Source organism: Haliaeetus albicilla, chromosome 2 (genome assembly GCF_947461875.1).
Source record: "Haliaeetus albicilla chromosome 2, bHalAlb1.1, whole genome shotgun sequence".
Lineage (NCBI taxonomy): Eukaryota > Metazoa > Chordata > Aves > Accipitriformes > Accipitridae > Haliaeetus > Haliaeetus albicilla.
Window position 1 is genome coordinate 69,088,020 of NC_091484.1, and position 26,444 is coordinate 69,114,463.

General features: G+C 40.5%; 1 protein-coding gene across 4 annotated transcripts in view; it reads left to right on the forward strand.

The window, feature by feature from the left end:
- Positions 1 to 26,444, forward strand: part of DIP2C (disco interacting protein 2 homolog C) — a 336,675-nt gene that overhangs the window by 52,346 nt on the left and 257,885 nt on the right. The window lies entirely within an intron of this gene.

Sequence of the window (26,444 nt, forward strand, 5' to 3'; positions counted from 1 at the left end):
ATTTTGGTTTTGGCCTTTTTTTAGCAGGAAAAGTAGAGTGGAAGGAAAATTGAAACATGAAAGCATGGCTGATGCAGATACTCTAGTGTCCATCCCAGACTTTGCCAAGCAGCAGCTGCATGCTTGCTTTCTGTAGCAGGTGTCATAGTGAGATGTTGCATTTGGAAATAGCAAAATAAGTTAGATGTAGACTTGCAAAACTTTGAATGTGTTTAGTTGGAAAGCAGTAATGAGGTGAGAAAGGATAAACAGTAGTGTAGAGACTGCAGAGATATTGCCTCTTCGTACTGAATAATTAGAGTGCCATAGTGAGAAGTCAGTGGAGTATGTAACATCTAGTGCATCACGCTGGTTGCTTTCCTGTGCAATGCCTAACATGTTGTTAGTCCTGGCCTTGTGTGTGGAAGTAATATCTGTTGAAGCAATTTTGTAAAAATGATCTGTTAAAGAGGTTCAGGATTACAGTGAAATTTTTATAATCCATTTACAGTTGATTTATAACTTTACTAAGCAAAAAGTAACCCAACACATCACGTCCTCAAGAGCTTTGTCATCAAAGCTTGAATAAAACTGTTAAATTTTAAAGCACTTGAGAGTTTTTTCCCCCAATTACATTAGTTACTGGCCCTAATAGAAAAAGCGAAAGCTGAAATGAAAACATTCAGGCATTTTGTTGAGGAGGAATTGGACTCTGTTTTGTATTGCAAAATGAACTGGTGATGGATTATACTGTATTTGGGGAGGAACTGGGTTTCGATTATGGGTTTAGACTGAGTCAGTGGAGTCTTGGGCTGTCTTGGAATGGCTGTCATCAACTATGGCACTTTTGTCCCATTTTAATTTTGCTGAAAAACGAGTTGTGGATAAAAGGCTGGAATCCTTCAGTTTGGCCTCCTTTTTTGATCTTTATCTTCAACAGATTCAGAGAAAAACTGAAAGGAAGACTGTAAATTAGAGCAAACCTTGATAATGAGATCTGGTTAATTACTTTATTTTCATGCCGTCAGTGGTGAGGTGAAATTTACTTAAACACTGAATTTTCCCCTTACATGGAGGCCTTTCATTTTATCTTTCATATCCAATGCCACAGCATGGATTATGGATTGACGTTTTTAATAGTTTGTAAAATATATTCTTATGATTTTTTGGTATTATCCTAATTTGTTTTCACTTGCTTTTAAAGTCTCAGTTCACAAGTAAGCAAGTAGAGTCACACTCTCTAGGTGTTTTTGTTATTACCTTGTTCTGTTTAATGCAAAGAAGCTCCAGCATATCTGACTTTCACAGTTTGTGCATGAAAATCTTTTAGTGTACTGTTTACACTGGGCACAAGTTAGAAAATGTGTTTTGGACATTTCCAAACTAGAGGTATGCTTTCCACCTGAATTGAAGAGTGGTGTATCTTAGTCACAAACCCCCGTGCCGTTAAAGGATCATGTTCGATATTGTTCACTCATAGGACTTACATGTCATCAATTGTTTTCCAGCCTCAAGGCCATTTTATACATGGTTGGACAGTTGAGCGTTTAAAATGATTTTGGGAAGGGCCAAGAGCTAGGAGTCATTGAATTTCTTACTATTGTGTTTGAAATGTTATAAGCAGCAGTTGTGTTCTGTGCATCTAAGAAATGTGGGTAGGTCAGCTAATCCAGCCACGGGCTGATGGGCGGTTTTGCAGTTCGTCTGTGACAAGACCTCATTAGCAGTACATAGTTCAGCCATTGGTTAAGCCTGGTGGCAAATGTGCCATCTGCTTGCTTACAGTCTTGGATCCTGCCAGACCTGCGTTCAAAGGCATCCCTTAGATCTGTCTGAGCATCCAAGTCCTGAGAACACAGTGATAGAGGTGACAGTTGTGATCAGCAGGAGCACTGCACAGGGGTCACAGAGGTGTGTATAACCTCAACAAAAAAGCATCAAAAACTGCACTGGAACTGCATCGTGAGTTCTGTGAAGTTATTCCAAGAAAACATACATACTGAACATAGTGGAAATACCACGCAGGTGAAGTCAGCAAAAAGAGGCTTAATTATAGCAAGTAAAGTAAGTGGTGGAGATTATGGATATAAACTCTCATGCCTGGGGGCTAAGACTAGTTGTAAATGAGTAAGTAATATGGAGAAATTTCCGTAAGAGCAGATTATTGTATAGTGCTTTCCTGAACCTTCACTACAGCATTCGTAAGTCTCTGTTGTCAGGGATGGGATATTGAACCAAATAGCTGACTGGTCTGATCTGATATTCCAGATCTATTTTTTATTTAAAAAAAAAAAGGGCTGAGCAGAAAGATACTGCAGCGTAAATTGTGATAGCAGAAAATTGCTTTTAATGAAAAAGTTATTTAGGGCTCATACAGGAAGAACATGGAATGAAGCATTTTTATTGCAGATAAGAAAATGCATAAAGCAAAAAAGCATTGTTTAACTGTGTGGAAGATTGAAGTTGAGCAATTTCAAATTTTAATGAGTCAGGAATATGGAGTACAAATACTCCAGTACAATATTTCAGCTTAGAAATATTTTGCTGCTTGCCTTTTTTGGCTGAGATGCTGTAGTGTATGTGTATTCTAAAAATACCGCTCTCAAGTTCCCTTGTCAAAATAGATTTCTTTCCCTTTAAAACTGCACATAAACCCCCAGTATTTTCAATATTCCAGACTATGTTCATGGGTAGCTATGCACATTAAGCTATACAATTGAACTTATGTAAAAAACTACAAAAAATAGGTTTGCACAGTGAAATCTGTATGCAAGGCATTGCTTAGCTCTGGTCACCCGCTTTGCCAGTTAAGTAAGGGCTGCTACCCTGCGAGGCGAAGTGACACTCCGAGCAGTAGTTATCTGTGTAACACTAGGGACAAAAATAGAAATGAAGTTGGCAAATTTAGAACTAGGGCTATTTTAGGGTATTTTTTTGTTTGTTTTACTTACGGTTATTTAATGTGTGGAAACTTTGAAAACTTCCATGGTGTTGCTGATGGTGGTGGTTTGGGGTGTGTATGTGGAGGGTTGGTTTTCCCCCACCCTCCCAGTTGGTGCAGAACTGTGACCTGTATGTAAATCCTTGATTTTCCTCACCAGTGTCTGAGGCGCTGTGCACACCGGAGAGATCAGTGACATGTTGTGTATTTACAGGAGAGGTTTTATACCACAGAGTTCTGACCAGAGAGAGAACTTCACAGAACCCAATTATTCTCCAACAATGAATTTCTTACAGAAATATCACAGACGTAATTTTGTCCGCACCTGTGTATGCATAAAGAAAATCTACCTGTATATATGAAAAGAAAAGAGGTATTGATAAGGAAAAAATCCATTTCTGCTCATGGAAGGTTTTTAGGTGAGAGACTGTAACCCCCTTTTTTTTGTTTCAGGTCCAGTTATTTCTTTCTCTTCCTTTTTAAATTGAGTAATATGCATTGTCGCTCCTAATTCTGTACAACAATACAGGCCCTGTTTCAATCCTGTTCAGAACAATAAGATATCCAATTTGCCGCTAAACGGCTTGACAGACTGTTTAGTTCTCCACGAGCTCTGAGTGAGCGTGAGATCTTCCAGCGTGGTGGTCGTATGTCAGCTACAATTTTATAGATACTCTTTACCACTGTAAGTATATAAGGACATTAGATGGCAAAGAGAAAGTGTTTGTTGGTATTGTCTTCTGGAAAGAAAAGCAATTAAATGTTTACAAAACTCACATGTCAATGAGACAGAGTTATTAATGTTTTATTTTTGCTAAGAGAGACTTGAAATTGTTTCAGTTCCAGAATAGAAGAATTACATAATAAAATCCTGACACTAAATTAGGAAAGGATTATGCTGAAGAGAAAGCCCCATTCATTACTCAGAAATCCTATCACAGAGAGAGGGAGAGGATCTTTACCGTTGGCTGAAAGAACTGGAGATTTTGTGCATGATGTATTGCACCGTTGTATGACAGATGCTCATTGTTTAATGACTTTTATACTTCAGCAAAATTCGTACAGCTTACTTTGCTAACAAAGACTAATTATTAGAGTTAATATGCCATCAGCAATGCACATTATAGGCTTACTGGATTTGAGAGCTTCTTTAACATTCTTAACAAAACCAAGGCCTTTTATTGAAATAGGTATATTTTCCTATTTTCCACCTTCAAAACAATAAGCAAAAAAATCTCAAAATGCATCAGAAGGAGGGAAATTGGCAAACTCATCCTTTGAAAAGAAATCAGATTGTTTACCACTTGCACAGATACTGTCTAGCACTGTGCCTGACTATCATAATTGGTCTTTCAAACAATATATACAAATTAATTGACATTTCTATCTGGCATTCATCTAAGATGTAAATATGGGCTATGATTGCAATTCAGATTAGCCTGGAATTTAATATCTGGTTATAATCAGAATTGCTAAAGATGTCTGGCTAATTTAATTGACATAATTGTTATAACGTCTCTAATTTTATGTTGAAGTCTGAGGTAATGACTGCTGAGTCACCTCTGCTTTGGGAGGCTTTTAAGATAAAAATGAGGGATACATAGGACTGGGTTGAAAACCCGTACAAGAAAAGAGTTTATATCAGTTTTTCTCTCTCTTTTGGTAGGTTGCTGAAGGGGAATGAATGAAATCTGGAGGTGTACAGCAGTATACCAGCCCTATCATTCTCTAGTAAAGATCAGCATGAAAACGCAAATGGCTCATTTATTGGACTGAATCATTGTTACTTATTTACAGGACCAAAATAGTTTCCTTCATATGAAAAGCCTTCAGCAAGTTCTCCTCGGATAGGAGGATTTATTTATGAAGTCTCTCTGGGATAATGTAGGATGATTCACTGTTTCTGGTACTTGCCAAAAATGACTCCAGCAGATTAGTAGAATTTAAGCTATTGAAGTATCGGGTAACTTGTAAAAGTAAGCCAGGGACCTAACTCTGCTTAAAGTGTCAAGGGACAGTTAAAAATCTACCTGATGTAGAGGGCACGCTGGTGGTGGGCCATGCTGGTCAGCTGCTGACATCCCTGTGTCGCCATGGCCAGTCCCAGCTACTTGGTCCAGGAGTGACTTTCCAGTGCAGAAATGAGGACACTGACATTCCCCCGCCTTCCAACTGATGCAAAAGCTTAAAAATTTTCTTAAGTTGGCCGGAGTAGAGCCAAATATCGGTTTATGAGCTAAAATTATCTTGATTACTTGACTTTGACTGTGGAGATCAGTCTCCTGACTTTGACTTCACCCCATGTCTCCAGCTGAAGACAAATGCGTGATTATGTGTGGAAGGCGAGATACCAAACCGACTGCTTAATTCAGTACGTGCTGACAGAGAGACCCTGTTCATAATTTGGGAGCAGAGGGGAGCGGGGGGAAGCTGGAGAAGCAATAGGAAGAGGGAAGCTGTCGACGGTCGCACAGCTGGACGGCTCTGCAGGATGTGGGCACCGCAGGCTGTGCCTGACGGGTGGCTGAGGTGCACGGACCAGGATGGTGCTCAGGAGGCGGGCATCTCTCTGACTAAAGCCCAGGATATTATTGCCTTCAGTTCTCTGAAAGTATCATATTTTTCCCCTTGAAAAGTAGAGATTCAGTACAGAAGTAATGACTGCCAAGATTTACTTTATCCCTGCTCTGTGCAGAAGAAAAATGCATGTCGTAATCTGTCTGGGTTCCATTTTCAGCAGGTTTCTCATTTCTAATAGACTACCTGAGTTTAGGCTTTATGTGCTGTTCTTGAAATTCAGATGGTCTCTATTAACATAATGGTTGTCTAACAAACTATCCATCCTACAGTTCTTGGATTTTCAGTAAGCTTTCAAGTGTCTGAGAAGATCAGGCTCTTCCTAGAACAGAAATTCTCTTTCCTCTCTCTAGTCAGGCTTTTTTTTTTTTTTTTTTTTAATTTGGCAAATGTCAGCAGATGGTGTCAAATGTGAGAAGATGCATCCATTCCCTTGTCAAAGATGAAGGTTTTTTTGCAAACAGGAGGATATATCCAGGCTACTCTGCAACAGTGGTTTGGGTCACCTGTGGCCATATCAGAGGGGATGATCACAGCACCATGGTTTTGTAGGTACCATAGAGGGGCACGATGCCATGTATTATTTGAATATTGTTTTAAAATGGAAAGAGTGAATTAATATTCCCCAGGGGACAGCAGGGTGGTCTGCTGATGGGTCCATCTGCTCTTGTCCCTCCCTGGAGCGACTGAGAGATGAACTTTCCGAAGAACCTTGTAGCGTTGGGAGCAGTGTTTGCACAGAGCTATCCGTCATTGCTCTGACATCAGATACCTAATAATAACTTCCCAGCAAGTCATCCACTCTCTTCTGCTTCACCCACTCTTAGTCACTATACCAATTTCTGTAGGCTACAAGTAGTAGGCTATTTATTAAAAGCAGTAGCTAGTGAAAAATGGTTTTCTTAATCAAGTTTCTCCTGCCAAGAATGTAAAATCAGTGAGACCAATTTTAGGTGCCTTGAATCCTGTCCAAGCCAGATTACTTGGCAACTCGTGTTACCTCAGCTGCTTCCATACCTTCCATTCACATTCCAGTTGCTGACGGCTGGAGCACTATTTGAAAACCTGTGGTTATTAAAAATATTGCCTTAAAATTCTTTGTAAGGGAATAAAAATAATTGGCTAATGTCCTTCCTGTGTCTCTAGATCTAGCACTGCATTCCATGATACAGAGTCTTCATTTACTCTGAAGGAGAGGGTCAAGGTTATCTGAGAATAAATCGCCCACTTCTGTATCCCTGTCACCTAAGCGTTACCCACAGGGTCATGCCTGAAAATGCCAAGGGGAAGCATAAGACTGTTGAAACTCTGCCTGTACGCAGCAGGGTTTGTATTTTTTTCTGAGCTCGTTGGCTTAACACGCCAGTAGCTGTGCTTATGCCAGTTTTCTAGGTAAGCTCTCTTGACCCAAGTTCTTGCAGGAATGTGACATGTCACTTCCTTCTTATAATCGGTCACTGGTGGACAAGCTCTTCGCCTGTGGGAGCTTTTCTGACGGCAGGGGAGCAGACCCGCTTCTTCCCGCATGGGCAGGGGCTCGTCCTGCCTGCCAGGGAGGACAGAGAACTGGGAATGCCTCAGAGAGTTGCCTTGAATGGGATGCAGAAATGTGGGTTTGTAGCAAAAAATACCTTTCTGATTTAATTTGTTCAATTTATAGGTCAGTATCCTGCAAACAAAAAAGAAAAAGAATTTTATAGATTGGAAGTTTCCCAGTGGAAGATTATTTCTGAATAAAAAAGCTTATGCTATCATAACTCATTGCTCAGAAGGTACGACAATTTTTGACACCGCATGACAATTTACAGTGGAGGCTGTCTAATAGCACAGGGGAGTGAGTGCCCTGGAGCCTCCACCACATTGTCATTTTACTTCATCTTAGCTACACAGGTTTGTCAGTGTGCTAATTTATGGGAATGTTCCTCTTTCTTTAATTTTTGCACCATCTTTTTTCTGTGCTCAATTTTCTATTTTCAGTATGAATTCATGTTTTTATGGTGCATAATTTGGGAGAGGGAGCACAAATTAAAAATTTTAAATCTTAGAGTTTTTTCCTCCGGGTTGGTTTATGCCCTGTGTTTCTGGGCCAACTTCTTAGTTCCCTGTGTTTTAAAACTGAGGAGTAAACTTGCTGCTCTCATGAGGGCCATCGTTTTATTGGTCTTTCTGTAGGTAAATGGCACTTTAAAAATAATTGTAGTATCAAACTTTTCTTATTTCTGGAATATTTCTTTTCTTCTCAGGGCATTTTGTACTTCAGTGCCCAGTTTTATTTTTGCTTTTTTTCTTTCAGCTTCCCAATTTTTGTTCATTCCTACTATCTATTGATAAAGTATTTCTGTCCACAAATTAAGAGAAAGAAGTGTCATTAAGTAGTCTTAGGAAGATCCCATTTTTGAGTTTTCAAACTGTCTTATACAACTGAAAAAATACAGATACTCGACTGAAGTTGGGGAAGAGGAGGGGTTGGAATTAAGGGTTTGGATTAGCTTTTTTGCCACCTGCCTTCTTTCAGCCACCTTTTGTACCTCTGAGATTCAGGGCTGCTCTTTGGTATGGAAGGGGTGTGTTTGCTGAGCTGGCCGGTTAAGGGAACTTGGTTTTAAAAAACTATCTGCACTGAAACAGCTGCAAAACATCTTTCCCAGTCCAGCTTCAAGAAAGAGTAATAGATCTGTTTGACAGTATTGTTATTTCACTACGAATTGCCATTCATCATTAGAATTAAAGCAAAAAAAGGTGCAGGGAAGCACCAGGACACAAACAGGACTTGCTTAAGTGTCCGTGCAAGAGACAGATGGCTGCTCCGAGAGAGGGTCTCTGTAAGCAAGAAAAGGTCGTGTGCTTGTGGTTGTGTGACTGTGCTTTGATAACGGGCTGTGATGGAGAATCTGGGTCTTCTGTTGTGAGTGCCTGGAGGGTACTGAGTTGGTTTATATTTTATTTATTTAATTGCTTTTTTGAAAGGGCCGGTGTATTTTTATATTGCGTGGTATTGTAGGACTATATTATAAATAGTTTATGGGAGGAGTAAAATACCATATAGCAGTAATTTCGTCTTTCTGTGTTGAATAGTCTGTCTTCTGGGGATGATAAAAGTTGTTGCTGGTCTTTGTTTTTTTACCTTAATAGATTGCCTGGAGTTTTAAATATCTTATGAGATCCGCTGTATGCTTTCTGCCTGAGAAGGAGTTTGCTGCTCCCTTCTTCCTTTACATCCACACTGCTTTGCAGCTGGTCAGCCTCAGTAGTACTTGCTGGTGAATGAGATGGCCGTACAAACTGCAGTGATAAGACATCTGAGGCAGACTCCTGAGACCACTGTCTTTTTGCCTAGGATCAGGCAGTGAAGCTGTATTTTTACATTCTTTTAGGTTTTCTGAATTTTGGCTTCTGTCCGTGAAATGAGGAAGGTGGGGCCGTATTTGGAAGAGTGCGCCCACATCATCCTGGGCTGCGTTAGGAAGAGCGTTGCAAGCAGGTCGAGGGAGCTGGGAGTGCTGGCTCCGGTGCTGGGCTCCCCAGTACAAGCAGGACATGGGCACGCATGAAGGACCATGATGGTGATGAAGTAATTTGGAGCATCTGTCATATAAAGAGGGGCTGAGCGAGCTGGGGCTTAGAGGGATCTTATCAGTATGTATAAATACCTGATGGGGGGAGTAAAGAAGCTGGTGCCAGGCTCTTCTCAGGGTATCCAGTGACAGGACAAGAGGCAATGGGCACAAACTGAAATACAGGAAATTCTGCTAAAATACAATAAACAAGCCTGAGAAGTCTCCATCCTTAGGGCTATTCAAAACCCAACTGGTCATGGCCCTGAGCAATCTCCTTTGCTGTAGGTGACCCTGCTTTGGGCACAGGTTTGGACTAGATGGTCCCCAGAGGTCCCTGCTGACCCCAGCTACTTTGTGATTCTGTGAATTGGTAGGAAGACCTGATGTGGAGGGTACTAGACACTGGTACATGTGAATGTAGCATTCACTTAGATCTTGTCTGAGCAAAGTGGTTGCAAGGATATTAGTAAGTCAGTTGGCAGCTTAGGTTGATACAGCCTGTGTGTGTGGACACCCCTAAAAGTATTTTATTTACTGTCCATTACTTTGAGAGGTATCCATATAAGTTTGATAAAGTCAACTTAAGTAGGTGTAGGGAAAATTCTTTCTTGTGTTTCAGGGTGTATATTGTCTTTCACTGCCCAAAATGAGGAAGACGGTCCACCCATAGAAATATTTTTCAATATATATCCACTAGGTGGTTTTGTACTTGAACAAATGGGTTGAGTGAAGAGCCTTGTGAAAGACCGAATAGGCCTTTCTAACCCCTTTGGTTGCCCACGCATTACCACACAGGCTAATGCTATCTATTAAGAATGTGGGGGAAAAAATTGTGGCCCAGGACTGTATAAAATGAAATTGGTTTTCAGTCCTTGATGCAGACTCCTTGTTGCTGTTTTCAGTCATAGGAACAGCTATATTGGATCAGACAAACCCTGCATGTTTCTGGCTGGTAACAGATAGTATTAGGAAGGGGTAAGCACAGGGCAGCTCTTTTCCCTGGTGAATCCCCCAAACCTCTCACAGTTGGCCAGCTGGAGACTTTCCGAGCAACATTGTTAGCTTGGTCATCTTGTTCAATAGTCAGCAATGAACTTATTTCCCCTGAATTTTTTCCATAAAACCATTTATACTTTTGGCCTCTGCAGCCTAGAGTTTCACAATTTAATTATTTTGTTTGTGTGGAAAGGTCCTTCCTTTTGTTTCAGTTAGATTTTTTTTTTTCTAAAACCTGCTGAATGATAATTTCTTTGAGTCCCCATGAGTTTTCTGTGTTTACAGGAGAAGGAATAATAATTCCAAAGGTTAGATAAAATACAAAACTACTAGAGAAAATATTCTCAATCAGATGGACCTTTGGCTTCATGCAGTATGACAGTTCATTCGTTCCTGTAAGTGATTAGGTGAAATTCCTGTAAAGTCCTGTAAGTGGTTCTTAAGGAGAGTGATACTCCAGACAACTGGGCAGCTCCAGTCTTTGCGTTGATTTCCTATCCCCCTGAGAGTATATTCATATCCATCAGGTTTTTGCCTTTAACTACTCTTCAACATTCAAAGGAAGTATCTCAGTGGGCAATAGTATCTAGGAATATGGAAAAAATCAGTGCATGGCCAGGAGAGCTATACATTTTGAGAAACTCGGTACATGTATCTGAAGTATTCAAGCTTCATTTGAACAATAGAGAATTAGAAGGTGTCTGTTTTTCTGTGTATTGTTTCTGTCTTTAGCTTTTTATAGTGACTTTGAGATATAAAGAGGTGGAGTGAGATATTAATGCAGTTACAAAATATCTCAGGTTAAAAAATTGAGATATGTACTCTTAGCTATTTATGTTCTGACTCCAGAATGAGTAAAATGAGAACAAGAGATTAGGAAACAGCATTTAAGAGCAGATTCATCCTAAAAGGGGAGTTGAAAACTTTGCAGTTTGCGTTCTCTTCTCTGGCATGTGTTTTAGCAGAGAATATGCATTCCCCTTTCCCATGCTTTTAGAAGTTATTTTATTACTGTACTTTTTACAGTGGCCTCACAGATTTAAGAAGAAAATTGCTGTGTGAAAACTGATGAGATCTTTTAGAGTGTCACACTCAGAACATGCTTTAATAACTAGATACCAGGTAGAATTCAGCAGCAATGACAGCAGGAAGGGAATTCGACTGGGTCCTACTGCAACCTGTTTTCAAGCAGATGATTTTGTTTCTTATTAAAAAATACCCAGGCTTATTTGGAGAAGGATATTTTGGTGGTAAGGGTTTGAAAAAGTTGAAAATCTATTCATGGTCTTGACAAAATAAAGAAACTTCACATTTGATGGAATATCTGTTATACCAAAAAAGTCTTAGTTTAGGGTTATCCCTCATAAACAAATACAACTGTCCTAGTTTTTGGTTTTGACTTGGGGATGGAAAAACTGATTAAAGTCTGGGAGAGGAAACATAATTCTCCTTTTCCTGCCTCTCATCATCCTCCCGCCCACAGCCCCCCAAATATGATTTTGTCAGGATTAGCTGAGTCTATTGCTTTGTGTAGTAGTTGTGTTTACCTTACTGTAGAACAGTAGGAGAAAGAAATACACAGTGTTTGAACTGTATCTGTTGTCTTTTCAAAGTCGATTATAATTTGTAATTTCATTCAGGTAGCCAGTTTTTTAATAATGTGAAGTTATTTACAGCTGTGATACAGATGGATGTTTAAAATAGCATTCTCCTACGTTGAAAGATTTGAGTTGGTCCTGGACTTCATATGGGTCAGCTGTTGCAATGTACACATTTTTAGTGATGTGTACATTGTAATAGGTACGTTATCCCTGTGGTCACTGGATCTTATTTTTTTTAACACTGCTGCTGCTTACTCTTAAAGAATAACCAATATTTATGCTGCAACTTTTTCCTGTGCAATTAATTGTAGGGTTTTTGTATTGACTCCAGAGAGTCTAAATGGCACAACAGAAGACTAAAAGGAAAAGCATGCTTCATAAGGTGGTTGCCGGAGATGGAATTACACTATTATTATTAGGCTAAAAATACTGTAAGAAAAGTTTGATCATGTCAGCATATGAACAAGCAGGAGAACCTTTTTTGTGAGATAGCTTTGGTTACCGCTTCCACAGAATGTAGAAAATGAACTGTTACATTTTCAAGATTGTTTTGAAGCATGGGATTAAGCAGCAAGATTAATTCTGTATATGATCAGTTCACAAGTTTAACATGAGACAACTGGGTTTTCTAAAACAGATTTATTTATCCATAACATGCAATTTCTGGCTTGTGTGTTTTTACAGACCCTTTACATTTAGAGTTTTAACTTCTAATTGCATTGCTTTTCCATACAGCTTGCCATCAAGACTTTAAAACGTGTCGCAAGAAAGATTTGAGCTAAATATAGTGTGTCCTCTTCATTTGAAAATGAAGGCAGAGGAACATAAATGTGTAAATGATTCTGTGATGTGGAGCTGGAGGATTACTGAATGGCTGCTCTCTCCCACTCCTCTCTCCCTTTCTGAGCTGTCTTGCTGCCTCTTCAGCTTGTGCGCTGTGAGTCACACTGATGTCATTCCCTGCGTTGGCAAAGCAAAACTCAGCAGATCCGTGACTCTTTCTATTCTGGGATTTACAGATTTGGGGTTTGGTAGCATTGTAAACATCTGAATATAGGAGTAACAGTTTTACTGTCATCCCCCCCTATGACTTCATACATCATACATGTGATCGCTTTCCCACTCAGTAACACCTGAACAATACCATTTTCTCAATGTTTTCTCTCTTTCCCTTCCTACCCCTTATTAACACTTTTCATTAGGGTTGTTAAAACTTTTATCAATTAATTACTGTCAATACAACAGAGCAGCCCGAAGCCTGGAGGTTGCTGTTCTAGGCTCCTGTGCATTGTGAGAACACCAACCCCTGCTGTGTTTCTCTCTGCAAGGATCATTCCTTTATTGAACTGGTGATGGTCCTAAGGCAACTAAAGACTTCTGTTTCAAATAACTTTTCTGTGGAGGTTCATCATATTGTGCTGCTTTCTGAAAGTAAAATTGGACATACTACTAGATATGTTGAAAGTGAGGGTACAGGTTGCTGAAGCCTAAAATTACTCATCATGATGAAAAAGAATTTTTATTACAGGAAAGCAGTGCTGTCTCTTTTGTGGTGTGCAAGGTTTAATGACTGATGCATCATCTATCAAACACCTTCAGTTTCCAGGCATATTGCAGTTGGCATAGATGATTGTTGTAGGTCCCTTCCAACTGAACTGAACTGTTCTGTTCTGTTCTATTCTATTCTATTCTTCCTCTTCTGTAGCTATAATCAAAGATACTGCTAACTAATTTTTACATTGAACTAACTTCTCATTTTAAACTAGCACTGGGTTGCCATAGTTTAGTTACTTATTTTTTCCCTAGTGTTAGGAATGTAGTCTGTACGTGCAAGCAAATTCTGTGTAGCATTCCCGAAGGAGGAATGTCTCTTCTTTTTCCATCTTGGCTTTTGTTGAAGTGCTGGGTGTCTGTCAAGCTCGCTTTTGCTTAATATCTAAAATTCTCTGAGCTCTCTGCTTTGCTCTGTGTAAGCCTGACTGTAACAGGACCCCTCAGGGGTTGGTATACTCACAACACAGAATGAAGTAGGTTGCAACCACAACTGAATGCTTGTGGCAGCTGCTTTTCGTTACTCTTGTACATATTGCGCTCCCACTAGAAAATGATGTTCTAATTCTTACTGAATGGCACTTCACACTTAATAAAGACCTTTTCAATAGGTTGGGGACGTAAATAATTGTGTATGTATGCTATATTAAAAATATTGCTGCCTTCTTACTTTTTGACCGTACAATAGAAGTCACGAGACAGAAATCAGAAGCTGCAACCAAAGGCAATACAACTAAGTAGTTCTTGCATTTTAAGGTCATAATTTATGGAGGCATCAACATTTTAGTCTTTTGAATATTATTTGTTACTGCTCATTGGAAATGGAAAGATTTACTGAAGGTAATGTGACTAAAATTGTCCAAAGCATGTGGCATGCACTGCAAAAGAAAAGGAGTTAGTTAACCAGAAGGCTTCAGCAGGGTCTAAAAAGCGGTAGAGGTATTTATACAGCATTTAAATCTTCATAACCTCTGAATTTTGGATGCTGTTTAGTGTGTGACTAACTTGTTTTCATGCAGTGAAGGTAAAATCCAATGTGGAAAAGCTTACTGCAGTAATCTTAATAAGAACATAACTACAGACAGAACCCATCAGTATTTAAGGAATACGCTCTTTTAATGCGCTTTGTAGGTTGAAAGAATGAGACTGGGTTGGAAAGAAAGAGTCAATAACTCAGATAGCAAAATGCTTTCTGATTGCTGCCTCCTTTTTGGTATTAGTTACACTTTTGAAATTACGTTGTCTGTTTTAATTTAGATTAATGACAGGAAAACAAGGGAAGATACACGGTGATGATTTTAGATAGATCTCACATATTGCTCCTCAGGCACAGTAATGCTGCGGCAGGCTGATAGGTAAACTTGGTCTTGTGTTTTCGGCACTGTCTTGTGTATGATGCATCGCTGTGGCCAAAGCAGAGCCGTGAGTCTTATCTAGGGAGAAATGCAAAACTGTGTCCATTCTTCACGTATTTGCGTATGTACAGGACCACAGTTTACTTGGGATTATTCAAGTGTAGCTGGCTGTAATGAGAATTAATTCTCTGTGTTTTGCAAAGCAGAATAATTGGTGTGGGGCAATGTAATGGAGTCAAAAGTCTCCTTGTTATCCAAAGTAAATGAAACGGATTTTCTTTTTAAGAACTTAAATGTCAGCATTAGAACTAAAATATTTACTGTGCGATTAAGTTTCTCAACAAAAGTTTTGTTCTTGCTCAGTAAAAAGAACTTCACAGTGGATTAATACCATTGAAACTAAGGATGTGGAAAATAGTTTTAATACCAAAATAATTGTTTAAATAGAGTCTTAATTACACTGATTAGTGTAGTCCTTATTGAGTGATAATATATTCCAACTCAAAATCTTATCTGGGTTTTAAGTATTACTGGGTAACTGTGCACTGAAGAGTTATTTTCTTTAAAACCAAACCAAGAACAGTTTGTGGTAAGGAAGTAAAAGACAAGTTTGATTCAAATGCATTTTTGTTTCATACAAGTTACCTCGAGAATGGGATGCCCAAATGTGTTCAGAGGGGCGCTTCCCTGTCAGTCCAGAATTAAAGGAAAAATATATTTCCCGTTATTTCAGCTATAAGTCCCGCTTACTCAGTGTTTTCTGGGGAGTGTTATGGTTCTGCTTTCCTCAGGACACGTGGTTCTCCAGAATAGGGAGCTTTTAGGTGCTCCTTAAAGGGTCAAGTTTCTTTTTTTTTTTTTTTGCATAATGCATGGCAGTGGATCAGGGTTTGAACAAGTTTTCCCTTACACGTGTTGTGTATCTGCTGTTAATAAATGCTGTGGTAGCTGTGCGAGAGACCAAGATGTGCCTTCAGTCACAAGTGCCAGTGTGTTCCCAATGGGGTGGTTTGTTACACTCCATCTTTCCTATGCCAGTTTTTAAATACTTTCAAATTCCTTGGCTACTCACTCCTGACTTCTGTTTTCTTTCTCTAATTACATTTGTTAACAGAATGGGTCCATGTAATAAGCCTTAAGAATAGGGTTTAAATATCAATGTTCAGACGACAAACGTTGCCTTTTTTTCATGTGTCATGTTGGAATCATTTTGTGCAGCTGAAACAAGTCTTGGGCCTAAAAGCAATGGTGTCTAGCGTGGGTTAAGTTCAAAGCTGTGGCTGGCAGGCTGCAATGATAGCCAATTTTGGCAGAATTAAAAAATTTAACAGGAATTTTTTAGTGTGATCTGATTTATGTTCTGACTATTACATGTGAACAGCTAAGCTGTGAGCCTGGTTAAATTTAAACATGAGAGTATTCCCACTGGCTGAAATGAGACTGCCCATGCTTAAGTGAAATGTAGGCATTGGAGTTTGCAGGGCTGGAAGGCAACGGAAAATGCCCTCCTGCATTTACTGTTTTATGCTTAAAAGGGGAGTATAGACAAAAAAACGTAACCAGTGCACTAACAGCTGCAGTATATTTTATTTTAGAATGAACATAAACCATCTCGATCAAGTAATACTGTGTGTTTAATTAAGTTGGTTGCAACAATTGATGACACAAACTATAACCATTGCACGCATCAGATTAAATGCTGCATTTTTAGAATGGGGCATTTGATAATTATTCAGAGTCCTGTGTTGTAAATATTCATGAAATTTCTGGTTATATGTATATATATTTAATTCAGAAGTGTGTATACTTTAATCTCCTGTCTTTTATTTTATGCTGGGCATAAATTAAATGTTTTGGACTGTGCATCAGGAGGTATGCTTGTCCTCCTTTGGTTTTTCACTATTTAAAGAAAGAGAATTGGCTTGTTGCATTTTGTTAAACTTTAGGAAGAATTTGAAGTTTAGTAATAACATTTTGGATGCTTTCTCAGGGAAAGGATTTCAAAAGAAAGCTTGGAAAACCTTGGTTGAGTAAAGCTCAAATATGAAAGAAGGAGGAGATCTGGAAAGTTATTGATCTTGGCAATGCTGTTTCTAAGAACTGAATGTTGCAAAACCTATTTAGTGACCTGGGAAATAAGTGGTAATTAAGAAAGGCCAGACTGGTCAGAGCTTCTCAAGCAGAGGCATGAAAATTTGTATTACAGCAATTGAGTCAAACCAAATGGAAACGTGGCTAGGGTAGCTGCTCCTTTTCCTGATTATTGTCTGAAGGAAACAGATGAGGCAGCACGGCTCACAGCTTCACATGCAGTTTTAGGTTGTGTTTCTGTAGCTTGGAAAAGAATGTTTTAGCTAAAGGCAAGTCAGAAAGCATTCAAATGAAGAACAAGTCAGAAAATATACCCTGAGATCAGAGCTGCTTTATCCTGATAGATAATTTTAGTACTAGGACCTAGATATGTCTCTCTTTTCTCATGGATGTTGTAGTTGTGAGATGAAGAAACACTTAATACCATAAATGGTGGTAAAAGCTCTTCACAGAACCTCCGATACAGTTTCCTTGTAGTTGTAAAGTTGTAGTTGCTACTGTGCTTGTGGGGATAACAATGCATACTGCACCAGTGTATTAACGTATATAGTTCAAATTCTCTTAACTTGCCATTTAGCGTTTATATAGCATTAGTGATGGGACAGTCGATTTGCATCTCGACACCAAGGGTATGGTCTTGGGCCAGACTTTACAGTTGAGAAGCTAGTCCATTCTCTGTGGCATTAGTAATTGAGACATTACAGATTTTCACAGATAAGAGCTGTCTGGATCCACATAATGGAACCTGAAACATGTTTTGTAAAGAGTAATTTTACCTCTTTGATTGCTGGGGCAATTAAATCCCTGATTTTACAGTTATGTATAGTTAACTGTGCCATTTTTACCATCTGTATTATGCCTACAGTTGCAAGGGGCCCTTGTGTTTCAGCTAGCTTGTTTGACTGTGTCCTCGTCATGAAATCTGATGTCTTTTAGATTTCAAGGAGGCTGAGCAGTAGGCCTTGATGCAAGTGACCCAGCCTCTTCTCCCTTTCTTTGGGCCACCCAACAAGCTTGCCTTGCCCATCCCATCCCACCCTACCCTGCCATACCCGTGGCAGGTGGTTTCGGGACTTTATCCCCATGCAGGAGAAGGTAGCCTCAGCTCCATCAGCTCGTCTTTACGTCAGGCCGAGGGCCTGCAAGAGCAGAGGAGGTTTGGTTCCTCAAGCGCTGTTTGCATCCCAGTCATCGGTCCTGGCTCCCCTGAGGACGAGGGTGAACCACCGTGCAGCTGGTGTCCTTGCTCAGGGTGAGCCCTTGGTGGGCTGTGCTTCCTCAACCTGCCATTCCTCAGTGCTGATTCACTCTTACGGGGTTGTCCTGGCATTCAAATCCTGTTGTTTATAAAGGTTTACTAAACACTTGAAATTTATTTACTATGTGGTAAGACACATTTTTCTTCTTGCCTGGGTTTCACTGCATAGATTAGTGTTTCGCCAGGGGTATTATGACACTTCATTATTTAAGTGGAGCTGTTACTTTTCTAATGTATTCAAGACAGTGCAAGACCTGTTGTTTTAATGCTATCAAATCCTGGTGCATGGTGATGGATGTATTGCTAGCCAACAGAAGAAATCTTCCACTTTCCTGAAGTTTTATGTGCAATCTGAGAATTTAATTGAAGGAAAAAAAAACCCAAAACTGTTGGCTTCCTTTAACCTCTGTCAGGACTTTTGGAGCAGAGTGGTATTTGTCATCACCAGTGTCAATAGTTTCCTCAGGGGACTTTCAGGTTGACTGGCTACTGCATTGGCATCCTCTTTCCTTCCCCCTCAGTCTTTTTGGTACATCTTTTATGGTTTTAACTAGGCTGTTTACTCTGTTGGAGTATACTGCCATAGGTGTGTAAGACATCTAGTCTTGCTGAGCCATCTTGGGCATTTTTCTGGTCTGGAGTTAATAAATGGTGCAGATTCTTAATTACAGTAGCGCGTAGTTCAAACCACTACTGTTGTGTGTTGTGGAAAGTAAGAGGCAATAGCTGTTGTAGGAGTTTACAATATAAAGACATGAGAAATGAAAGCTGGTACATGAGATTTGTTATTATCTGTCCCGGGTATGAACAGGTAGGGTAAAAAGTGAAACGATATATCTAGTTTGAGCCACCTTGGTGACATTTGAGGTGAGACAGAAGGAGGTATTTAGAGCCCTGTCATTATATGAATTGTTCTAATTAATCTCTTCTGAAGGAACCATGTAAGTGTGCAGTGCTGATAGTTATTTATGTTTCATACAGTCAGCATCAAGCGCAGTTCTCCAGTTTATTATGCAAATGTATAAAAAGAAAAAATTTTTACCCCAAAGACTTTCCAGCTTGAGAGAAAGTCCTGGCAAGCAGACATTGCGAGAGGGGGAAGCAGGGAAAGGAAGGTGTGTGTATCGCAGTGTTGACAGATCTCATGGCTACACAAGAGTCACTTTCAAACCACGGGAAGCACTTGGCATCTTGCAGGATAAGGCCTCTTCAGGTCATCACACAAAGAATATACTCCTTATTCCACCAGGTGGTAAATGTCTTTCGAGTCCACTCTAGCTCCACTGCTGTTGATAAGAAATGCATTATGCTCAGCATCTTTCAAGTATTAATTTAGAAAGAACGAAATGGAGAATTAGGCCTATGGTTTTTGTTGAACTCCTTAGTTTATCTAACCTGTGTGCAGCCTTTCACTTGTTTCTGAAAGTATGTGTAAATATGCTGTATACTGACTACCCTGTTGGCTGTTGTTACATGACAGAAGCATAATTTTGTAAGCTATTCTCCATATAGGTATGTCCAGAAGCACTGCCTGATAAGAATAGCTAGTGCTTCTATACGAAGCTATCTGTGTGAAAGCAAACTGCATCAATTATATATAATCATTTTGTTTAGACTTGAAAGCCAGTAAAAGCTCATGGTAACACTGTATAAAGAATTGACAAGAAAAGTGGAATGTGTATATTAATACTGCTGATGAAATGAACCCAGTGTTAAGGATTCTGCTATCCCCAGGTTGGCCTCATTAATCAGTATCATGCCAAACTTGATTTGAGTTCATCACTGTATCCTGTATTTATTTCACTGGCTCTGTGTCTCACATCTCATAGAATCGTTTAGGTTAGAAAAGACCTTTAAGGTCATCAAGTCCAACTGTTAACCTAACACTGCCAAGTCCACCACTAAACCATGTCCCTTAGCACCACATCTACATGACGTTTAGATACCTCCAGGGATGGTGACTCCACCACTTCCCTGGGCAGCCTGTTCCAGTGCTTGACAACCCTTTCGATGACGAAATTTTTCCTAATGCCCAATCTAAACCTCCCCTGCTACAACTTGAGGCTGTTTGCTCTCATCCTATCACTTGTTACTTGGGAGAGGAGACCAACTCCCACTTCGCTACAACCTCCTTTCAGGTAGTTGTAGAGAGTGATATGCTCTCTCCTGAGCCTCCTTTTCTGCAGGCTAAACAACCCCAGTTCCCTCAGCCGCTCCTCATGTGTATTCCTGCCTGCTATACTAGTGCTGTGTGCCAGGTTTATTGTGCATGGTTTTGCTCAGGGCCAGTGGTGCACCTTTATTTCAGAATGAGATGAGAGTACTTAGCTATAGGACTCCTACCAACCAAACAGAAGAAGGGTGACTTTTTAGGAAGTGTAGAAAAAACCCAAACCTAACCAGGAGACCTTGTTGCGTAGGTTCTGATGAGTCTCTGAGCAAAATGTAGGCAGGCTGCTTTACCTTTGGAGGTAACCTGCTTGCCTGTCTTGCTGAAGGCAGCCTGCCTGTGTGCTGGTATGCTATAGGATCACCCAGATCACATGAAAGAAGGGACCACAGTGCGGTTTGTCAAGAGCTGGGATTTTCATGCATTCCTGCCACTCGGCCAGAGATTTTCACTCCAGGATGTTAGAGGTTGCATTCCATGTAGAATTTAATTTAAAATAATGGTATTTGAAACAAAATGTTTCTCTTTTGGCATTTCTCTTCTGTATAACATTTTGAAATGTTATTTTAATATAGAACATAAAAGAAACTTCCCATAGCACAAAGGGCTATGGTTCCTAGCTGGTTGTGATAGCTCAGCCCCAACGTAGCAGTAGACCTGAAAGAGTACATTTAGTTCTTATTCTGCCAGAATGGTCACCCATGATGGGTCCTGGCAATTGAATCAACAATATTGGTTTATTTTGGCTAATAGCTGCACAGAGGTCTTGGGGTAGAGTTTGTCAAAGCTACTGAAGTTGTGAATCGTCTTGTATAGCTTCACATAGCAGTTTAGGTGTCTACCTCTGATCAAATCATACTAGAATCCATATGTAATCAAGGGAGAAGTATAGTTTTTTCTTGGACACAATTCATCTGATCCCTTTTTTAGACATCTGAGGGTCAAGTGAATTGTAGCCCAGGAGTGCCTGTCTCTATCCATTGTCTAGGAGTGGAAACCAGATTAATGAGATGGATTCATTTGACAAAACTGAGACATCCTAACCGGAGAATCTCACTATTGATTTTAAATAAGGTTTCTGATCAGGCCCCAGATGGATTGACTCAGTGACTCTTGCCAAACAATGGAAAAATGGGACACGAATTCTGACTAGAACTTTTATGTATTCTAGAAATCCAAGTAACTTGATAAGTAGATTTAGTTAAAGTTATTTTAAGTACTGTATATACAACCCACAAAGTAGAAAAGAAGGATTTTTTTTTTTTTAAATATATGGCTTTTCATGCAAGAAAGAATGGATTCCTTTGTTACAGTTGGAATAAGATTTGTTTGTTATAGTCAGAATAAGTCCTTTTACTTCAGACTTCAGGGGCCTTTCAATTCCAAAAGCTGCTTTACAGATTTTACAGCTATCCAACTTCAGACTGATAGTCTGTGCATAGATGCATCACAGGCACAGTTACGATGCAGGGATGCATCATAGCTGATTCTCTTACAAGACTTGCTTACTAACAGGGAAAATAACAAAACCCAGAGTATTCATGGCTGGCCTGCATCTGGTATCATTGCCAGGTATGTTCTTCTCTTCCTGGGTCCCTAACATGTCCAGAAAAGAAAAGGAAAGAACCAGCACATTGCAAGTTCCAAAGCTGGTGGGAGCTGTTTTGGTCAACATACCACTAGAAAGGCCTATCTACCTGGGATGCCACCCAAGGTGTGCCAGGTCAGGGTGCTTCCGACATCCAAAGGTCTTTGACCACTTATTGATGTTAAAAGGGCAGTCTTGGCTTTAGTGCAATTAAAGTTCATTTCACAGTCTTTTTCAGCTTGTGGGTTTGTATTTTGTTGTTGTAGGAACAGAAGTTTCTTGCAAGGTATTTACATACTTACATGCTGGTCAGAGAGACCATCATTGCCTGGACCTCAGTACCATTGTCTTGAAACTCATAAGCCCTGCTCTGGAACTGTTTTGCGTGTTGCCCAGTGTGTATTGCGTGTATGAAACTTCAGGCACTGAGTTAGACATCCCTATGCAGGAACAAGGTCTGAGATAGGGCTAGAGTTCATTGCTGTGTACAGATTAATTGGCCTGCCCCTCCACTTTCTGAGGGCATGCTTGTCCCTTTCAAAAAAAAGGAATTCCTGGACATACCCAAGATTTTACTTTATTTTACCATGTGGACCGCACTGTCTGTACCATCACTACTTTCAGCTGTAGCCAGACATACTATAGGTCAAGAGATCTCAATACAGAAGATACTGAAAGGGATAACAGAGTGCCACTCACCAAATTAACAGCTCTCCCACTGGACGTCAAGGTTGTTTTCATCATGGTGCAAACAATATTCTTTGTCTGCTTCAGGGTTGGCACAGGATCACAAACTTGTAAAGCAGCGATATAATGAGAGCCCACTGACCTTTGTCCAGCATGCTGCCCTGCTCTTAGCTGCTGATTTCAGTGACCAATTTGAGAGAGCAGCCATGTAATCAATACTCTATAAAGACAGCAGAAAGTCTTTGTCCTTGTCATCCTAAAAGGTACCGTTGGCCTGTCACTCCAGGGGGGATGCATGCTGATGGGGACTGGAAGGGGAGAAGATGGCTACTTGCCCTACAGTAGCTGTACTTCCCACAGATCCTGTTTGTTTATTCTGAGAGCTGGCATCTGTCACTGCTTTTCAGAGACCCCCACTGTCACAGCAGCGTGGGGTATGGAGCTGAGGGAGGGTCACAGGCATTTCACCTTCCAAGCCCTCTTAGGGGGATAGAAGGAGACCTGGAGAACATATAAGACCTTGATGCTGCTGCTGCCATTGAAAGAAAAGGTACTGGTTTGGATGGGTGCTTGTAAGGGTGTTCCTGAACACCGCTGTAGCATCTGCACTGCCTACAGTATCTTGAAGTACTAGTTACTCACTGGGTAAGTCGTACTGGTACTTCGGTATTGCATTTTCTCAAATCCACAAATGGCATCCTGGCTTCTTGGCTTTCAGAGTGAAATCTGCCTTGGTTCTCTTCATTTAAGCTACATGGCAGGCACCAGCCCACTGCTTAATTTACATTTTGATGTGGTATTTAAAGAAAAAAATATTTTTCCCTGGATAGAGAGAAGTTAATCTGTTAACATAGAACTAAATTATTTTTATTTTATTATGGAAATATTTTTATTGACTTCATTGGAAAAATTTTGTATCAGTGAGGCACACAGTGTTTGGCTTGTAAGCAGCTGAATTTAACATGCTGTGCAATTTATACAAAAATGCAGATTCTTAGATCCATTTGTCCTTTTGATCTCTAGAGTATGCTAATTTAACTAGTGTTGCATCTTGTATTGATTATAGTGCTTTAGATTTTAATGAACATTTGCATCTTTGGCATTTCAGCTTTGGAAAGCTAAATGCATTTACTTATTGGCAAACAAAATCATTTAAGGGTTATTGATGTATTTGTTTATCAAGATGTTTTTAAGTCAGTCTTTCAACCATTCACAATTGTTCTCTGAGCTGGCATCCCTTGAACACAAGAAGTCACTGAAGGCCATCTGTATCTTTTCCCGACTTGAACAGGACTGTTGTAAAGTAACTAGATCCTTTTTAAGAGCTTCTGGCCCATCTCCTAAAAAATGAGATGGGAAAGACTGAAACAGGGGAAATAAAAAAGACCAGATTATAATTGGTACTTTATAAGCACTTGTGAGGTTTGTGTAAACTCTATAGCTGCAGCGGACTGGGCATGGTCAGGTGGAAAAGGAGTAGAAGAAAACATTTTGGATGAAGAAATGTTACATAATTCCCTGCAAAGAAAGGGCTGGAATCAGAGATGATGCAGCACAGTGGATTGTTTATGCCTGAATTGTAGTGGTTGTATACAGTTTAGACTTTTTGGACTTGAGCTTGTATTTGTCTTGTATGTTTGCACTTTCCAACCATGCTGCTGAAATACAAGTAAAAATGCTGGGTTCAGAATGCCTTTTGCGTTCCAAATTACACTAAAATTTGCCCTAGATGAATCAAACTAAGCTATTGAAACCAGAGAGGCTTAGAGGGTTGCCTTAATTGAGAGTACAGAAATGAAATAATTGTGAATTTCAACAGCAGAATTTCTCAAGTTAATGCTAATTCTGACCAGTTGAAAAAAACATACTGAATTTAACTTAATTATGTAAATTATTTACAGTTATAATGGGCCAATCTGCAGCTTTTAGTTGTCAAAATAATTCATTTTAGGTTTTGTGCTGATACTGTTTTGTTTTGAAGATACTTCCAAGGTCTCGCCTGTGGGTCAGGAGGGAGAGAAAAGGGATTTAGTGACTGTGAAATATGTTTTCCCACTGGTAACTGATTTTGTCCCTTCAGATACCTGTGGGAATTCATTCAAGTGTCTAGTAATTGGCTAATAGAACCCATAAAGTTTTGGTGAGGAAGAGTTATATCCCATTGGGTTATAAGATAGGATTCAAGGATGTACATGTCTAGGATTCATGAATGTGTTACGATGGAGGAAGAGGGAGATTATTATGGAGATATATTTGCGAGTTTGGCATTTGTTGCTTTGGCACAGTGTAAACATAGGCATTATTCAACCTACATACCTTCCCTTGGAGATAGATACCTGTTGTCCTCCATCTTGGATGTGTTTCAGCAGCAGGAATGGAGGGAAGGCGGTGCGTGGGACCTTCATGCATGACTTGTCTCCAAAATAGAGACACACTGTGTTGTGTGTGTGTCTTGGCAGTCTGTCGGAGACCTGAAACTGGTGGTATTTTCTGAGCTGGCAAAGGCTGGGAACATGGCATCAAGCTCAGCTGCTGGAGGAGAGAAACATCTTACTTTCTTCAGTAGCAATGCCTCTGCCTAATGACCCAAATTAGATTTTTTGGCCTGAGAGGAAGTTGTGTTTACTCAACCAGAACAAGGTCCACACAATTGGGTCTCTCTGTCTCAGTAAAAGCAGGAAAGCCTGCAGAAAGTCTTCTCAGATTTTCCCCATTCCCCCCAGTGCAGGGGCAGGTGATGGGAATGGAAAACCCAGTAAAGCTTTTCAGGCAAGTTCTCCAGGCTTTATCTGGTAGAGTGCAATGGTAAGCAGCCTCTCATGAAGAAAGCTTCTGTTGTTGATGTTGGAAGGTACTTTTATTTCAGCACACCAGTGCAACTCATTAGTAAGAATGCTGTTTTAGCCCATTCTGACTCTTTAAAAGGAGCTAATAGAAACTTTCTCTAAAAAAAGCTTGTGTGTTTAGACCTGTTGTTTCAATGGTAAAGCTCCCCTCTTATTTCTGTGATAAAATGAATATATGAAGTAAATGCAGAGTACGAAGAAGGCCAGAGGAGGGGTTTGTAACAGGGCCAGCAGCGCTTCTCTCAGAGTTAAGTTCTGAGCAGCAGTCACATGTGAATGTTTGCTATTTCGTGCTGCTTTGCTCTTTTTGTTTAGAAACAGAGGGGCTTGTATCCCTGGGACGGGAGTACGTACTGATTCTGGCTTGCTGTCACAAAACTCTCGAAGCAGCAGTAAACTTGTGGTTTCTGCACCTGTCTTCATGGATTAGTGCCCAGAACCTGTAATTAATGTGAGTCCTTGTGTGTCTAATCTGCCTTGAAAAATTAGACTTTCACCCCAGAATGCACTTGGTGCAGTACTCAAAACAGCCTGTGCAGGCTACGGCACTTGACAGGGTGGGATGAGTACGTGACGTGAGATGGCGGCACCAACTCCGCACTGTTGTGTGGAGCAGTAGTGGCTCCCTGGGTGGCTTCTTGGCCTGTTTTTGCCTGTTGTACTGCCCTGTCAGACAGCACTGGTTGTATGTCCCCTGGGAAATCCCAGGTACGTGTATTTGCTCTGTGGTAGGTCCCCATCTCCAGCCGTCCCACGTGTCCTCGTGGTGATAGCACGAGGCAGGAACAGTGAAAGAAGTGTGTTTTGGCAGTCATCCTAAAACCCTTCCTAGGAAGAATGTGAAATCGCTTGTCAAAGGGACAGATGGGATTTGCGGGCTGCTGGGCGCAGGTAGCGCGTGGGCTGTCCCTGAGCGTGGACGCCAGGTCCCAGCAGTGGCCTGGAGCCGGGGGAGCTCCCAGAGGGTGGCAGGGACGCGGCGGGTGCTGTCCGCGTGCTGCTTCCCGGGAGGTACCTTGAGGTGCCGTCAGCTTTTAAGCTGGTGTGTCCTGTGAGACGTCTGAAGAGCACATGGACAGCAGTGTCACTCTAAATTGCAGTAACCAGCTTTGGCAGCCTGTTCTTGCAACTGGCTTTGGCCCACGAAGCATCCCCGTTCCTTGCTTGGCTCACGCGACAGGTGATGAATACGGACGGATGTGAACAAGGAAGGGATAAGGGTTATGGAAGATGCTGAAGAGCTAGAG